The sequence below is a fragment of the Sus scrofa genome, chromosome 1, assembly GCF_054392235.1.
Source record: "Sus scrofa isolate SSC_HxYL_T2T_F1_AM1 chromosome 1, Sscrofa_HxYL_maternal_Yorkshire_Landrace_v2.0, whole genome shotgun sequence".
NCBI lineage: Eukaryota > Metazoa > Chordata > Mammalia > Artiodactyla > Suidae > Sus > Sus scrofa.
The window spans coordinates 42,545,926-42,564,568 of NC_139383.1; the positions used below are offsets into that span (position 1 = coordinate 42,545,926).

Consider the following 18,643-nt stretch of genomic DNA (forward strand, 5'->3'; position numbering starts at 1 on the left):
CCCTATTGAACTTTTTTCAGTAGGCAGATCCCCTTTTTAGGTATAGTGGGAGGGTTAGGTAAAGGTGTATGATCATCTTCCCGCTGGGCCCCACCAACATCACCCCAGGAAAAGCGTAGCACGAGTGTACTGCCTTGTTGGCTCTGAATGAGGTTTTATGATCACCTCCCCTCTGGACTCTACTGCCACTAAAATAATAATATAGGGCTGACTCATAGCTCTCTGTTGCTACATGATAGAATCAGAAACTCAGCTCCACACAGGGCCACACTGTCACTAAGGGAGGAAATGAGAGAGCAGAATGCCAACTAGTACTGCCTGCCACCACCTTTTTCTACATCACAATGCCAGGCGTGGGTGGAGGCTCAACCCCCCACCAGGTCCTTCTGACATGAGATGGCACCTCACACTGTCTCACTAAGTCTTGATGCTGAGTCAGGATGCAGGCTCAGCTCACTCGGTAGACCCTGCCAACACTACCCTGAGAGGGGAGATCAGAAAGTCATCTGCTTCAACCAGGTGAGAAATTTTAAGAGCCACTTCCCACAGCTTCACTGGTACTACACTATAAGAAAATCAAAGGACTGTCTACTTCTGCCTGATAGGGAATGGAAGATCAGCTACCCCCTTCATCCTGCTAATAATACACCAGCAGGGTAATCAGATAACTGCTGTCTGCTTCTCCTAGTCATGGATAGAGAACAGCTTCCAGCTGGGTCCCACCAATAGCTCACAGCGAGGGCATAAGAGTGGGATGCCTACCTCCTCAGGGCAGAGGATAGGGAGTGGTGGTGAAAAATCAGCTCCCAACTGGTTCTAGCTGAAACCATGGAAGACAATTAGGTGGTTTTTCTATTAGTGTTTGGACAGAGTAAGGTGGGTATAGCCAAAATGATTTTCTGTTGTTAGACCACATATTTCCTGTCCTTTGTCTAAAGGGAAAAGGTTTCCTTGGAGCCTTTTTTGGTCTGTGTGTCAGCCAATTCTGGGTTGGAGGCTTCTGTATTACTGAGATGCATGGAAGGCAATGAGGAAATCCAGAGAAGTCACCACTGTGTTATTCTAAAGTTCTTATATTCCTGGGTTTCCCACCTTCTTATTTTCACCTTTCAGTCTTCCTGTGTTTATTGTTGTATTATATGCAGAGGTTTTTAGTTGTGAGAAGGAAAATGTGGGAGTATTGATGGGGCTACTTCATTTTTGGTAGAACCAGAAATACTCTCTCTTGGCAGAACCAGGAGCATACCCTTCAATTTTATACATATTACATATATTCATAAATATATACATATACAATGGACTATTAATATACATACAATTCACCAATGTGCTCATTTAAAGTTGGTAATTCAGTGGTTTTAAGCATATTCACAGAAGTAGGCAACATCATCACAACCAATTTTACAACATTTTCATCCTCCAGAAAGAAACCCACATGCACAAGTAGTCACTCTCCATTTCTCCCCAACCTCCCCAGTCCCAGAGAACCACTAATCCACTTCTAAATATTTGTCTTTTCTGGACAAATGTCTATTCCATTTCATATGAATGGAATAATATAGAGCAGTCTTTGGTGACTGACTTCTTTCACTTAACAATGTTTTCAAGGTTCATCCCTGCTGTGGCATGGATCAGTACTTCACTCCCCTTTATATTTAAATAATATTCCATTGTATGGATATATTTTGTTTATCCATTATTCAGTTGAAGGACATTTGAGTGGCTTCTATTAGGGATTTATTACTAACAATGCTGCTATGAATATTTGTATGTAGATTTTCATTTCTCTTGAGTATATACCTAGGAGTAGAATTGCTGGGTCTTCATCATAACTCTACGTTTATGTTTTTTGAGGAACTGCCAAATTGTTTTCCTGAGTAGCTGCACCATTTTACATTCCCATCAGTGCTGTATGAAAGCTTCAGTTTTGGTACATTCTCTCTAGCATTTGCTATTATCTGTATTTTTTAATATAGTCATCTGAGTGTGTATGGTTTTGATATTCATCTCCTGATGACTAATAATATTGATAATATTTTTATGTGCTTATTGGCAACTTGTATAACTTCTTTAGAGAGAAGTCTGTACAAATTCTTTGTCCACTTTTTAAACTGTCTTCTTATAATTGAGTTGTAAGACTCTATATATTCTACAGGCAAATCCATTACCAGATATATGATTTGGTATATTATATATATATATATATATATATATATATATGAATCTATGAGTTCTCTTTTTACTTACTTAATAGTATCCTTGAACCAAAGATTTTTTTTAATTTTGATGAAGTCTAACCTTTCTTCAATTTTTAAAAATCTAGCAAAATTAAAATGGACATTTTTTCCCTTCAGTAATATATACACTATATATCAGCTGGTCTGTCTGTATTTGTATTATTTATTGAAGTGATATCTAGAAAAACTTAAGACATCCTTTAAAATTTTTATCTGCTACCTTCTAAGCTCTTTAAAGAGCACCTATTAGGGATAAAGCTTGTATGACTACTATGTCAATCAATACATAGTCTGTGTGATATTTTTATTTTATTATTTTGTTTGCTTTTCTCTTTTCCTTTTAACGATTTTAGGACCATCTCCAAATTTCTACAAATTTTTTGTTTCATGTATACAACTGTATCATAAATGTAAAATTTCTCCTGTGATCATCATATGTGTCACAGGAGGAAAAAAGGTGGAGAAATATATTAATCAGGGTTCTTAATGGAAATAGAACCAGCAGAATACAAATAGATATGTGAGGATGCCAGTGTCTGAGGCGGGAGATGATGTCTCAGCTCAAGCAGAGCCAGTGAATATACCCTTCCTCTGCCTTTTGGTCCCTGCTTCAGGGACTATGTGATGCCCTCTTGCATTGGAGAGGGCCATCTTTACTTAGTCTACTGACTCAAATGTGAATCTCTTCCCAAGACACCCTCACAGACACATGCACAGAACATTGCTTACCAGCTGTCTGGGCATCCCAGTCAAGTTGACACACAAAAGTCACTATCACAAAAAAACTTGTGTCTAGTCCTCATTGCTGTATTTAGGAAAGGATCAAAATCTTGGTACTAAGGGCACACTCTATCTGAGCTAGATCTGGAGTTCAGAGAAGACTCCAAGGAATTCTCTGTAGGTGTCCTGGATGCCACCTTGTGCAGGACAGGAGGCCTCTGCTAAAAATCTTCCCATGAATCACAGAGAGCTATCAAACCATGCAGTATTAACAATTCTCTGTCACAACAGAGATAACAGATTCTGAAAATAGGGAAAAAAAAGTCATCAGTATTCTATCATGTTTCATGATGTTTGATTTTTAAGAAAAATAAATGCCAACCAAACTGCCTTAACAGTGAGATGCACTCAAAGGAAAATAGCCTAAAGCTTGGACCCAAAAATCATTTCCTAGAACAATTTATAGGGGCATAAATTTCCAACATTATAGCATAATGTGTAATACTATTTTATAGCATAGAGTATTAGTTTAGACATTACACTTTGTTCAGTAATAGCTTATTGAATATATAGCATGTGAGAAGACAATAATAAAAGCATGAACATTGTAAAACACAGATTTGAAGGTACATGCAGTCCCTCACCCTGAGATTTTACAAGCATAATATTTTATAATGGCTTGCCTAGAATTTGTAATTTATTGATCTGGAATTAAACAAACTACAAAACAAACTAATTAGCTGAGTTCAAAGAATGTAAATCCTATTTGAGATGTAATGTGCCTAGTATTCTGGGATTGTAATTACTAAATATTATAGAACAAATTATGTAAAAAGATTTTCCCAGGATGTTCCCTAGAGGTATGTTTTTCAATTTCTTAAAAATTCTCCCACACAATGTTTGGCTGACCAATTAACTTGCACTTACTATTTCCTTTAGAGATGTTAAAAGAATAATAAGAAGAAAATAAGTATTTTGAACATGGGCTTCTTAGAATGGAATGGCTCATGAAATTCTAAAGGTATAAATGTGGCATGGAATGTATATTCCTTTGCCAGTGGCCTGTGGAGCAAATGAATAGAGGGCAGCTGCGATGGCCTGAGAATTGCACATAGGATGCTAGCATTGTTTTTTGTAAAAATCATTTTTTTACAATTAAAAAAAAATCCAGGAATTCCTGTTGTGGCTCAGTGGTTTACAAACTTGACTAGTATCCATGAGAATATGGGTTCAATCCCTGGCCTTGCTCAGTGGGTTAAGGATCCAGCATTGCCATAAGCTGTGGTGTACATAGCAGACATGGTTTGGATCTGGTGTTGCTGTGGCTGTGGCGTAGGCTGACAGCTGCAGCTCCAATTCGTCCCGTAGCCTGGAACTTCCATATGCTGCAGGTGTGGCCCTAAAATAGCAAAAAAAAAAAAAAAATACACACACACACTGCAGAATGTGTACATATATATGTACATACATTGAAGAAATTTTGAAATAACAGCAGGTTATAGAACATTAAAATTACATTTTAACAATTATAGATGTATATAATTTATATATAAAAATTAAATCATAATCATAAGCCCTGGCCTATGCTACCATCAAATGATTTCCAAACTGTTTTCAGTGTATGTAATATTAATTATATATGATGTACAATACACATCACAGAGTGGCCCCATGACATTGTCACCTTGGCCCAAGTGGCTTTCAGCTTATCTCTGAGCAGCATTTACAGTCTCTCCCATCTTAGATACCACCACAACTTCAAATTATCATTCCCTGATCTGGCAGGACTATTAGTACAGATATCATTGCGAAAAAAGGAAGAGTTATAAATGCCAATAAGGACTAAGCGATAGGTCTTGAAATACTAGCAATTTTAGTTTTAATAAATGAGATTTACAAATCACAAGTATAGGAAGATATAGTTTCCATTATACTGTATTTCATTGAATTTAAGATACTGTCATTTGTAAGATGTACTGTTGTTTTACATACCATTAGGGAAGAAAAATCACTACCAACTAAACTATAATACGCCATGGATTGCAAGCTGCATCTCAATTTCAGATATGTTAAAATGTGAAAAAAAGACATTATGCCTTGGAATCAACGAACTAAGGTATTTCAGTCATTATACTTAACTCTCAACCCCCATTTTTACTGCTAACAGGAATATTGATCCTGCCAATTCAAAGTAAACTCTGTCTTTCCTGAATTTTACTCAGTCTCACTTGAGTAAACATTCAGTCAACTCAGAATTCTCCTGGAGATAGTTCAAAGGGGAAGGCCTGCTTTCTTAATTTCAGGGGGTTATCCATATTTAGCCTCTGTCCTCCTCAGGCCACAGTAGCCTCAGCGGGGATGTAGTATAATCTGACTTGGACATCAGCTGCCCCTCCATGGCCTTTGTTCTAGTCTGTTCATTCTTTGCCCAACATGACCACATTACAGGGTGCCTCCAATTCTGCCAGGCTTTTCATTATGACTCAAGATGCTCAAGCACTCCCAGCTTACACTCCCACCTTACAGTGAGATGCAGGACCCATCTGCTTATACATCTCACTCATCTATGCCCACATTTCTGCTCTGACTCCAAGCTGGACTCAGAGTTTCTTGAGAAGACTTGCTGTTTGTCCTGACTACAATCTAAAGAGAAAGAATTAGATCCCTCTTCTTAGGTCTCAAACTCTTCTTAGACTCTATTATTCCCTCCAACATACAGAACTTCAACCCCAGAATAAGCCAGGAATATAACCTTTCTCAGGGATTCACAACAACAAATTTTATGCTCCTCTTTTCTCAACTTCACTTCTTTCTTCAATCAACCAACTTTATCTTTTCTCCCAAAGGCAGAAAAACCTAAGTATTCAGACTAACCAATTGTTTGTGCCAGAATCATGGCTTTTGATGATACATAGTTCCAATACCAAGAATTTGACTCTTTTTCTTGTCCTGGTTAATCCCTCACCCCAAAGGCAGCTCATATGGAAAGCTGGGGAGAACAGGAATACGTTACAATACACCATCACCAAAACAGCGATTCTGTGATACCTGGGCACATTCCTCCTAAACATCTGGAGTGATTAAACCTCTCTTTAAGGGATGAAGTATGCAAAATTTAACCTTATCTTTGGTTAACTTTGCTGGACAGGTACGTTTTGGAGGAAGTTGTAGGGCGAGCAAAGCATTGGATTCAGTGGTATGCTCTAATTCCAAAAATCTGAGCTATTGAGTTCAACAACCAAGATAAACTCCAGTGTTAAAAAGAAAAAGAAAAAGGGAATTCCTGTTGTGGCCCAGCAGTAACGAACCCAACTAGTATCCATAAGGATGCAAGTTTGATCCCTGGCCCCATTCAGTGGGTTAATCCGGCATTGCCATGAGCTGTGGTGTAGGTCACAGAGGCAGCTCTGCTGCTATTGTTGGGGTGTAGGCCAGAAGCAACAGCTATGATTAGAACCCTAGATTGGGAACTTCCATATGCCATGGGTATAGCCCTAAAAAGAAAAAAATAAAAGATAAACTCCAATGTATTTTAGGAATTATCCCACTATTGCCTATGGCAGGCAATAGAATCACATGTAGCAACCCTACAGTACATGCCTTGAGAACTACAGTGCTCTTTCTAAGAAAAGGCAGGTTGCAGCTTGTAGCCCACAGAGTTGATTCCATAAAACCCAAAAGCCATTTCTATTGCACTAGGAAAACTAATTTCTCAGAGTTTGAAATTGTAGTAAATTGATAACAAAAAAAATGGTCCCAATTCTCCACTCTTTTCTTTATCCACACCTTTGCCACACGACATTGAATTTTCTCTCAAGAAGTGAAATCTATTTCCCCACTCTTGGTATCTATGTGATTGATGTGGCTGACAGAGCGGAAGTGGCAATGGTCACTCCCTTGTGATCCCAGACTTCCAACGGTCTTGTGTATTTCTACTTTCTCTCCTTTAGAACCCTGTCCAGAACCATGGGAACAATCCTATGCTAGTCTACCAGATAATGGGTTGCTCTCACCAACCAAAAGCTATCAACCTCCAAACATCTTACTCCAGGCAGCCTCCAGCTGTCCTACTGAGTGACTCAAACCCAGCCAAGATCAAATCCGCCAGGCTGACCCATAGGCTCGGAAACAACAATAAAGTGCTTGTAGCTTTTAGTGCTACCTTTGGGGGTGGTTCCTTATGCAGTAATCTCTAAAAAATATGGACATTAACACGTCAGAGGGGACGCTGCCTTAACAAAACACAAGACATAGACCATTGGCTTTTGAACTAGATAAGCAGAAGAGGCTGATAAACAGAGTGAAATGTTGGCAAAAGGTGGGGAAATGGTGAGGAAATTCTACTGTAGGATGAAACTATGGTGACCTGTATCAGAGAGTAGCACAACAATTGATAAGGCAATTGTCTTGCTAACTGGAAGACATAAAATTATATCTAATGAACATTTGGATTTGACTGAGAAAGTCTCCAGGCAAAATGTTTAAAGGCTAGCTGCATATGATATTAAGCAGGTAGGGGGGGAAAGACAAAATAAAGAAATAATTAGCCAGTTTGAAAGCAGAATTTGAAGGAAATATCACGGACATACTGAATTGGAAAGTAAAACTATGTCTTGTCACCAGTTTCCTTAGCCTGAGGACAAAGGTGAAATCAAGGGTTAAAGACTGTGACAGAATTAGTTGGTTCCTAACAGACCCTCTAATTCAAACAAAATGACTTATCAGAATCTTCAGCAATGGTTCCACAGAAGTTATCCAAAAGTAGCAGCAAGACTGAAGAAAGAGGAATATTTGTTTTTTGTCCAATGGAGTGAAATTTTATTCAATTTACAGGAAGATCAGAAAGTTGTGAAAACACCACTAGCCTGGTCTAAGAAGAACATATTGTTCAAACTGTAAGAAGGTCTTGGCTTTCACCTTGCCATAGAAGGAAGGTGGCCATGAAAGTGAATCTGCTATGAAAGATGGGCTCTTTCTTCAGAGATGGTCAAGGGGGAGTGACAGACAAGGAAGGATGAGCGAGTAGAGCAAAAAGTGATGAAAAACGTAGACTACAGTGCTATTCATAGGACGCAATAGAGACAAATGAGCTGAGAAGACACTCCCAGGGAGAAGAACCCAGGTCTAATCAAGGAACATCCTCAACCTCCAGGAAAGGAGGACCTGGCAATATGTTTCCAGCTGGATTTAAGCAGTCCATAAACCAGGGACAGCTATGTACTTCCCATGTTTCCTTCTCTTATTTAACAGGAGGGCAGTTTGCATTTATTGTGCTGCTATCTCTATGTTGAGTATATGGGAGAGAGTAGTCATTTTAGCTCATAGGTTTCTGTACCAAAAAGAGCTACATCTAATGAACCCTAATATTTGAAGCTGACTTAGATCTTTAAACTGTAGAATTCAAGGAGCTGATACCATGAATGATCAAAGCTTTTAGAGACCCTGAGATGAAGAGGCAGGAGGCTTTAATAGAATGCCCCAATTATCTCCCCACCCTCTTTTGCAATGTGATTTTGCATCGCCTCCCATCAAATGCACTCCATTTCCCTGTTGAGTTGATCTGGCCAATGAATTGTGACAGAAATGATGGTATGCCATCTTGAACTTAGACCTCATGTCCTCTTAGCGATCTCTCTCTCTCCCTCTCACCCTCCCCGCTTCATTCTTAGCTACTATAAGAACAACCTTAGGCTAGTCCACTGGAGGGACAGGTGGCCTAGTTATCCTTCTCACTGGAGACAGCAGCTGGTTAAGTCCCAAACACTTCAGGGAGGAACTGATATAGTAACTGAGAGCAGATGAATGAGTGAGCTTAGCTAGGATCAGCCAAGCCTGGTCCAGATCAGAAAAATCATCCAGACAGCTCACAAACATCATGAACAACAACAAAATGCCCATTGTTTAAATCATTAAGTTTCAGATGGCTGTTGCACAGCAAAAGTTTACTGATACAAATGATGCTCTACCAGGAGAATCACTGGAAAAATATTGGTGATATTTTTGCTATCAATTCTGAAGCATCTCTTAAATCTTTCCAAAAAAAATTAATTTTCTCTCTATTACCCATAGTCAGTTTCTGTTGTTTGCATCCAAACCCCAAATTTATAAACTAATCTTTCACAGATTATAGTCAATGAATATTTTATAAATTTGAAATATATATTTAAAAAATTATGATATTAATGTTATAGATATATTAAAAGAGATAAAAATGTTTAGAAGGACATTTGGGGAGCTGGTATGTCTTCTAAAGGATGATTTATCTGTAATATAATAATTCTATCACTTAGTTTTCCTTCAGTAAAATTCAATTTTCAAAAAAATATCTTCGACTTTTAATTTTAAAAATCATATGCAAACAGCTCTATCTTTCTAAAATTATTTCTATCATTCCATATATATTCTATATATATATATAAAGAGATATCTGAGAACCATGTGTGTATATTAGGATTTGTGGTTACTGTGCTTGCAATATGTTAAAGCTAAAAAGTAACTCCAGTCACTTTATGCAAATATCAATCAGTTCAGGTAGAACAAAGATTTCCAAACTTTCCCTTTGACCAAATACACTGATTGATCTATTTAACTAAATCAACATCATGAAACCTGTTAACTCTATGGAATTCAGGATTAATCATATCAGAAATATTCACTGGTGGGAAAATGTTAACTAAATTAAAGGACATAACACCCTTACATTTTCCTATCCTTGAGGAGAAGGATGAAGAAAGTACAACGTAACGTGATGCTTTTTTCACTTCCTATAGGACTAGTATTTTTTAATCCACACATTCTTAAAATAATAAAATGATCCCAAAGAAGACATAGAGCAACGCTAATTGTGCAATCAGATTTTTATTGAAGAATTCTCAGTAGAACTATTCTAATTGATTCCGTGGAATAAAATCAGAAATTCATAGAAAATCCTTGAAATACTATTCTTGTTTTTTTTTTTTTTCTAAAAAAAAATTTTGTTCAGAATAAATAATCATTTTCTTGGAACATGTAAAAATAATAGAACACTGGATTGCTATTAAATCTAGATTATCTTCTGAGGGTTTTTTGTTTGTTTGTTTGTTTGTTTGTTTGTTTGTTTTACCTACACTTTACATCAAAGTATGTCCCCTACAGGTAGGTCATGCTTCACACTTACAGGCAAAAATAAGGTCATCCTATCAATCTCCAAACTCTATTTTATCTGGATTTACTTACCCAGTAGTTTTGGAACTCTTCTTTTTTCCTCAAATTTCTTACAAATATCTCTAGGAGTCCTTCAGATTCCATCTCTGCATATCTGACCTAAAAATATTCTCTGTTATTATGTGGCTTGCAATCAATTTCCCTTTCTTTCTGTGCTCACTACTACACTATTACTTATGATGCCACTGGCAACATACAAGCAGAAGAATAAATGCTACAGTGGAGGCAGAGGAGCCAGTAGAGTTGAGGAGACTGAAGGTATCTTCAATTGTAGTTGCTAGCTTGGCTTATTCTGCTGTCCTACACCCTCCTGATGATACCATTTCTCCAAGTCATACCCCTGTCTCCATCACTACTGCTGAAACCAATGATACTGATGATATGTTTTCAAAGACTGAAACAGATTTTGATTAAATGTTGTTCTTAGTGTTTACACTTCACTTTTGGTATTTTGTTTACTCTTATTTTAGGGTTCCACCCTAGTGCCCAGTCTGGGAACTGGCTGACCAATTGGATGTAGCACATCGAGAACAACATTTTTATTTGACTTGAATTAAGGCAGTGTGACTCAGATGTCTTCTGTTACGATGGCCTTTCCAGGAAACAACACAGTCCTTCATATAAATAATCCCCTGATGGGACCCTCAGCTGTCTAAACACACAGACAAACTGTAATTCAAGAATAAACTATAGCTTGGGTTCAATAGGGTCTTCTCTATTTTCATAACAAAGCAAATGAAGAAAGAACCAAACAATGACAAAAACCCAACTACTGTGACTCACTCACCTGTTTTCTTTTAATAGAAGGCAATTTTTGCATGTGTCAATATAGGTAGATATCTTATAAAATTTACTCTTCATAACAAAGTCTATCACAAGCTTATCATGTGCCAAACACTACAAAGGGCTTTACAAAGAGCATCCCATTTATCACCTTTTAAAATAAGAAGGTTCAGATTTAGGGAAATATTTAGTAACTTGACTAAAGTTAATCCAGGCCTACTTAATGCCAAAACTCTTGTTCTTTCTTTTTTGTCTTTTTGTCTTTTTAGGGCTGCATCCGCGACATATGGAGGTTCAAATCAGAGCTGTAGCTGCTGGCCTACACCACAGCCACAGAAATGCAGGATCTGAGCTGCACCTGCAACCTACATCACAGCTCATGGCAATGCCAGATCTTTAACCCACTGAGCAAGGCCAGGGATCAAACCCACATCCCCATGGATATTAGTTGGGTTCGTTAGCCACTGAGCCACAAGGAGAACTCCCAAAACTCTTGTTCTTAATCACTGTGATCTAAAGGAGCAGGGACATCTCCTGAAAAAAAAAAAAAAAAAAAAAGGATTATGAGTGTGAAAACTACTGATCTTCTTTCATTTAAAAAAGTGCCTTCACAAAGTTTTCTTTCCCATTCTTCTTGACAGATAATCCAAGACCAATGAATCCAACTTCAGTAGAAGGGAAGTACAAAGGGCAGATCTGTAGAGAAATATATACTTCTTTAACTTTCCTGAAAGGTACAGAATAAACCAAGGATCAGCGTTATCATGTACTTTTTGCATGAGCTTTGTTAGGAGAAAGGTGCAACATGGAAATGCATCTAAGTTACAATTTAGCATAGTCCTGAAGAAATTAAATCCTTTTCCTAGTAAAAGTCTCTAATTTAGATCAATTAATATACAAAGCCATCTACAGAATGATGAGCTCCCAATGCAATTCCAAAAAGAATCCATTTCTGCAATATCTGTTCTGCCAGTTAACTAATTTAGAATATACTATTTGCAAAAACAAAAATACCATCTTTAAAATAAAACAGGCCTCAGGGAACCTCTGGTTTATAGTTGATACATTTCCCAAATACTAAAATGTCTTAAACTTGCATTTGAAAGGACTAAAAGAGAAAAAGTCAATGCTTTCTCCCCTCCAGAAATATTGGAAATTGCCTTCAAGTACTGACAATCTATATAATATCTTAAAGAGTAACTATATATGATAAATGGAACTTGGAGGAAGGGAGAGGAATTCATTTATGTGATCTGCAAAATAAAGTGAAAAATTTTAACCACATTGACTCAACAAGATTTTCGAAAACAATAACCAAAAGGAGAATTTCCTTGACTTGTTTTGTACTTCAAGAGAACCACTCGCCACATTAGAAATGGGAAGAATTCCTTCCTGTCCCCAAAGACACAGGACCTTTATTTCATCAACAGAAAAGGCTATCTTGCTATAATATTATATCTACAGTTAGAATGAAGGAAAGAATAGATAATTGAATGAATTTACAGGGAGGAGTAAAGTCTCATGAAACCGAGTGAGATTGGCTAAGTAAGTTTCCGTGAGTAATAAATAGAGCAAGCAGTGATAGAGAAAGACTTCATAGGTTAACTCTTTATTTTTATGAGCGTGAGTCCTGTCTTTAGAAAGGACTTTAGTTTCATGTATAGAAATGATATCAAGATTATTTTTCTTTCTACCAGTTCAGTGAGTAGTAGGCATTTAGCTTCCATGGTATAATTTGAAGGAAGAATCAAATCTCACCATCATACCCATCCCCTTTCTCCCATGTGTGTGAGATTTCACCATTAGCAGTTCAGTCCTTTGGATTTTGAATGCCTAGCTTGATCTTTTGTGGTCTAGCTTGTATAACTGCTTTTGATATATCTGAATTTCTCTTCTGTAGAGAACTTTGCATGTGTTTGGATTAGCACTTGAAATGATCAATTTAAGGTAGAGTGCAAACATGATTTTGAAAATTAGTTATGAAAGTTCAGGAAAAGTTCCTAGATTTTGTAGAAAATAAGCTAACTTGCAAGGTCACAGTATCCACCCTTTCTGTTTCAAAGATATGAAACTATTCCACTTCTAATTACATAACCTTTAGGAGATAACCTAGACGTCCCAGTTTGATATCTAAACTAAAGTTTAACAGCCATGATAGACAGGCAATTTCTCACCTGCAAGATAAAAAGTTTTCATGTAGCAGCCTTAATATTGTGAGCATTCACTAAGGACCAGCCACTGTTCTAGGCCTATAAGAGAATATAAGATTAGACATGGTTCCTGCCCTCAAGAGAACTCTTGTCTTCTGGAGATAAGACACATAAATTCAAGTAGTTCTAAAGCAGGGCAGACTGTTACAAATGCATCAGAAGAAGCATAAACAAAATATTAGTAATTAATAGTGAAGGTTAGAGACATACATCACCTTAAAATTGGGGAAGTGGAAGGATCTTTCAGAAAAGGTGAATCTGCTGAAAAAGCTACTTTGTGACAAAACAAGACAGAAATAAATACGGCAATGCCTGCATTTATGAAAAATCCCAGGCTATAAAAAGGGCATGCCTTGAAAATACTATAGGAGACCAACATGGCACAGCGATGGTGTGAACAAATCCCAGTACCATGGAAGAGAATAACTCAGAAAGTTTGTCCTTCTACAAGGGTCAGGGAAGAATCTGCCTTGAAATGGAAATGTTTCACCAGCTAATGAAAGGCAATGAAGGACATTCCAGATGGCAGAGTATCACATAGTTGAGGAACAGTGCTAAAGGAAGGGTGTAAATTTCACGAGGATGGACAATGATGGGGGTTTCAAAGACAAGGGGTAAACAGGAGTTCATTATTGTCTGCCAAAAATGCTTTGTAGATTAGAAGACAGCTATTGATTTCAACTTTAAATTGTGTTCTTACTGGATTTTATTTTCTAGTCCATTCAGCTCTGCTGTGGATGAGCTTCCCATGTCGCTAAATTCATCTCTAGGTTGAAATTTTGTCTCCATGCGTCTATACTGAGTCTGGCCAGTCATGGCCTCCCAAACTCTGTACATGACACATTTATTGGCACATTTCAATTCTATTCTCTACTTGACAAAGGCACAAGGGCTTCTCTGTTTACAATGGTCATGTGGTTTTACCTTGCACAAATAGGTAATTAGTCTCTCTTTTCCATTATTAGCACGTTTGTACCATTGTTCTAAATAGCAGACTAGAGCATGTCCCCACAGTCCACCACCACAATTATCAGGCCAAGTTATAAGATACTACTTAAGGAGTTCCTGTCGTGGCACAGTGGTTAACGAATCCGACTAGGAACCATGAGGTTGCGGGTTCGGTCCCTGCCCTTGCTCAGTGGGTTAACGATCCGGCGTTGCCGTGAGCTGTGGTGTAGGTTGCAGATGCGGCTCAGATCCCGCGTTGCTGTGGCTCTGGCGTAGGCCGGTGGCTACAGCTCCGATTCGACCCCTAGCCTGGGAACCTCCATATGCCGTGGGAGCGGCCCAAGAAATAGAAAAAAAAAAAAAAAAAAAAAAATACTACTCAGTCAACATAGGATTCTGACTTGAAACTTGTCTCCTTCCTCTCCACAGTTCCTCAGAATGGGTACTCATTGTTTCTGCCAGGTTTTGTTTTGTAATTTGAAGTGCTTGTGATTTCTTGCTCAAGAAAGCATCTTCCCAGTAAACCGGGCACTTAAAATAACAAAACAAAACCTGTGCTCCAAGAAGTTGCAAAGACCTTCTCTGCAATTACTATTATCTCCCTTCTACATGAGGGTTGGTTTTCCCCAGGAGGCACCAGGTTACCATTTCTGTCCTCTGATCCACCGGATAGTAACACCTCTCCTTGGAGAGCAAGAAGAGCAAGCAGTACCTAGGATTAGGCAATAAGTAGTTTCCATATCTGGCATTCTAAGAACAATGCAACTAGTTGCTATTTATCTTGGCCTTTACCATAAAGCTCTTTCAACTGTACATGGTTCTAGTTTGAGGCTGTTTTCCAAGATCACTTTCTTGCTAGTCAATTTATTCATTTAACAAATCTTGAAATCACAAAGAAACAAATAACAGATATAAAGAAAATAGGTATAACACCATTAAATGGGGGAAACCTGTGATGAATTAACACATACATTATATAATATTGCATCATGTTAGGTAGTAAGTACAGCAATGGAAAAATAAACAGGATGAACAGGCAGAGTAATGGGAAGTTTTATTTAAACAGCGAAGCCAGGGGAGGCCTCGCTAATGTGATGAAATGTGGGCAGAAAGGTGAATGAATTGAACAGGATGGATATTCAGGGAAAGAGCACTACGGGCAGAGAGAACTCCATGTGCAAGAGCCATGAGGTGGAGCATGTGTATTCAAAACCAGCAAAGAGCCAATGGAATTGGACCATGATGAGCAAATGGAAGGCGATGAAACCAGAGATTAGCCAGAGCCAGATCCTGAAGGGCTTGTAGGCTCTGAGAACAAATTTGCATTTTATGCTTAGAGTGAAGAGAGGGCAATACCTACCTCTCATTCCCTATCATCTGAGGGAAATACAGGAATCAAGCTAACTACAAAATTCTGGCCTGAGTCTACAAGTACAATTTTACTCGTAGGAAAAGCAGGTAGGGCCTGAGGTGGGGAAGGAAATCAAGAATCAGTGAGTGCCTTTACCACATTAGAGGGTGATTACTGGCTCTTTCTACACTTGAGTCTTTAGTGTTTTCCTCCCCAATTTGCACATATAATTAATTTCCCATTATTTTGGTCAAGGGAGGCAAGTAACGAGAAGATCAATGGAAACCTATTTACATTACATGCAGAGCTGATTTCAGACACCTTTTTGAAGTAGGCAAAATTTATGAAGTTTCTCAGCCTTTGAGTTCATCTCTTCTGCACTCCATGCCAATGTCCTTCTCCCTATTACCCCAGATTTCCTCTGAACACATTTCATATCCTTGTTCTGTGTGTGTTGCTCTGTTTCTATCTGTCCCCACTCATCACCACCATGTGACTATGGAAAAGGTCAGGTATCAGTTTACACCTGAGGATGTATTGAACCCTATGTAATATATCTCTGCAATACTTGCCCTTTATCCCTTGTCTCTATGTGATGAGTATTCTTATTCTCTATTTAATTCTTTCCTTAATGGAATGTCTATTTAATTTTCCTCTTAAGAAGCATTGATTTGTTTAGACATCCACAGATTTCACCTACATGTGAGACATGATTAAAGGTAAGTATGACCCAACACAATGTATACCAGAGGTGCTTCTTAAATGTCCTCCGATTGTCCAAGAAAGAATGCAACATCCAGTAAAAGGTTTAAAAATAAAGAAATCTATTAGGGAAAGAACAGTTATCACTCAGCTACCACTGTGATAAGTGCAACATGCAAATAACAAATACTGTGTGAGGTGTCGGGATGAAGGTCAGTTGTCTAAACTGATCATCACAACAAGTATCTGGAACAGGCCAGTAAAGCCAGGAGCTACCAGGAATCCAGGAACATGACTCCAGGGAGAAGTATATATGGAAAGAGTGCAGAAATATCAGAAAGAATTTCTAAAAGGAGAAGCCACCAACACCACAGTGTGGTTAGTTTATCAGAGCTTCATGTTCCTATATGTGGACATAGCAACGTAAATGCCTCAGGACTAAGGGAAGATCAATACCCATTGCTACGTCATCCTTACCTCAAGCTAAATGCTTCTGAAAGTGTAAATAAGTTCTTTGAATTCTAGTTTTATGGCTGATTTTTTTCATTAAATCCGTCATAAATATATAAAAATGAAAGAACTATAGGTAGAATACTATTAATTTTTATCTGTTCCTATTAGTTGATAATTCTTTCAATATTACTATCCTGTTACCTCTTAGGTGAAAGTGAATGGGCCTGGGCTGAGCCACTGGAGGCCTGGGGGAAGCCCGAAGGGGAAGCACGCAGCTACGGGCTGCCAGCGCTCCTGTCCGGCCACGGCCCCCCTGAAAGTGTGCATCGTGGGCTCAGGCAACTGGGGTTCAGCTATTGCAAAAATAATTGGTGATAATGTAAAAAAACTACAGAAATTTGTCTCCTTGGTCAAGATGTGGGTCTTTGAAGAAATAGTTAATGGGAGAAAACTGACAGACATCATAAATAATGACCATGAAAATGTAAAATATCTCCCTGGATACAAGCTCCCAGAAAATGTAGTTGCGGTCTCCAGCCTCAGGGAGGCAGTGAAGGACGCAGACCTGCTGGTGTTTGTTATCCCACACCAGTTCATTCACGCGATCTGCGATGAGATCATTGGGAAAGTGCACAAGGACGCAGTGGGCATCACACTCATCAAGGGCGTAGACGAGGGTCCCCAGGGGCTGAGGCTTATTTCCGAGGTCATCCGAGAGAAGCTAGGCATTGACATCAGTGTGCTGATGGGAGCCAACACAGCCAATGAGGTGGCTGCTGGAAAGTTCTGTGAGACCACCATCGGCAGCAAGATACTAGAGAATGGCCTTCTTTTCAAAGAACTTCTGGAGACTCCGAATTTCCGAATTACGGTGGTTGATGATGCAGACACTGTTGAAATTTGTGGTGCCCTGAAGAACATCGTGGCCGTGGGAGCCGGGTTCTGCGATGGCCTCCACTATGGCAACAACACCAAGGCTGCCGCCATCCGACTGGGGCTCATGGAAATGATCGCCTTCGCCAGGATCTTCTGCACGGGCCAGGTGTCCACGAACACCTTCCTGGAGAGCTGCGGCGTGGCGGACCTGATCACCACCTGCTATGCAGGCCGGAACCGCAAGGTGGCGGAAGCTTTTGCCAGGACCGGAAAGACCCTTGAAGAACTGGAGAAGGAGATGCTGAATGGGCAGAAGCTGCAAGGTCCTCAGACTTCCGCTGAGGTGTACCGCGTCCTCAAACAGAGGGGGCTGCTCAACAAGTTTCCACTGTTCACTGCGGTGTACCAGATCTGCTACGAAGGCAGGCCTGTTGAAGAGATGTTGTCTTGTCTCCAGAGCCATCCAGAGCATATATAAAGTAAATCATGCAATGTGTCAGGGAAAGGCCTGCCTTTCTGATCAGTCATTTCGATTCAAAGGGAAACCGAATCTGGCAACAAGATGGTTGCCTGACCATATTCCATCATAGATACCTATGAATTTTTACCCCTAAATCGTTTTTGAATTAGGAGATGAAGTTCGTTGGCTAAAATGTTACTGGGCAACAACTAGGCACACATTTGTGAACATGTGAGTGTGTGTCCCTTTCTCATTCTGTGGATATCTCTATGAACCAAAATTAAAGGCCCATTTTAAAAACTGCTTTTGAAATGTTCTCTCTGTGGTACCTTACGAGATGGGAACGACCGCAGCTAAATGTTTTAGACCTAATTCATATCTATTTCTGTGATTTTTTTCCCCAATCTCTTGAGGTTAAAATTTAACCAGCATTAACATGGTAGAATGGAGGAGTGAGTGGGTTCAAAGATCAACATATCCTAGCTTTTAAACACTATCTCAGAGCTGCATAATTAACTATTTCTATCGTGGGTTGATTTTTTTAAACAGTTACATATTTTTAATTAGGTAATTCACTTAAATATATTTCTCTCACTGCAGCATTTTTAGCCTCTTTCCTCTCCATTAGCTACGAGAACGTGCTTTCATAAAGACTCAAAAGTGACAGAAGACAGAAAACTCATCTGGGATTTTCCTGCTG

The 18,643-nt window shown here is 38.8% G+C and overlaps 1 pseudogene across 1 annotated transcript; it reads left to right on the top strand.

Annotated features, from left to right (window-relative positions):
* The first annotated feature begins 396 nt into the window (after positions 1-396).
* LOC100738875 (glycerol-3-phosphate dehydrogenase 1-like protein pseudogene) lies at positions 397-17,988 on the top strand (annotated as a pseudogene). Its single transcript, XR_014842752.1, has 2 exons — positions 397-519; positions 16,816-17,988. The product of XR_014842752.1 is annotated as a glycerol-3-phosphate dehydrogenase 1-like protein pseudogene (transcript).
* Positions 17,989-18,643: the final 655 nt, after the last annotated feature.